This window comes from Hippocampus comes, unplaced genomic scaffold, assembly GCF_001891065.2.
Source record: "Hippocampus comes isolate QL1 unplaced genomic scaffold, H_comes_QL1_v1.1 scaffold90, whole genome shotgun sequence".
NCBI lineage: Eukaryota > Metazoa > Chordata > Actinopteri > Syngnathiformes > Syngnathidae > Hippocampus > Hippocampus comes.
In genome coordinates, this window is record NW_017804912.1 from 1,007,210 (window position 1) to 1,007,432 (window position 223).

Sequence of the window (223 nt, forward strand, 5' to 3'; positions counted from 1 at the left end):
ATATACATACCCATATGTATGTGGGTTGGTACATTTGTTCTTCTTCATTTTTTTCACCCAGATTGGGTTATTTTTGACTCCGTTTTGTCTGTCAACTCCGCTTCTAAACTCTCAGGTTTGCCGACTTATTGACGTAAACCTTCATCTCAGGTGACGTGTTTGCGTTGAAGAATGCAAAGTGAACTTTTTCTTTATCAGTCTGCAGTAGTGTGAGGAGTCCTAT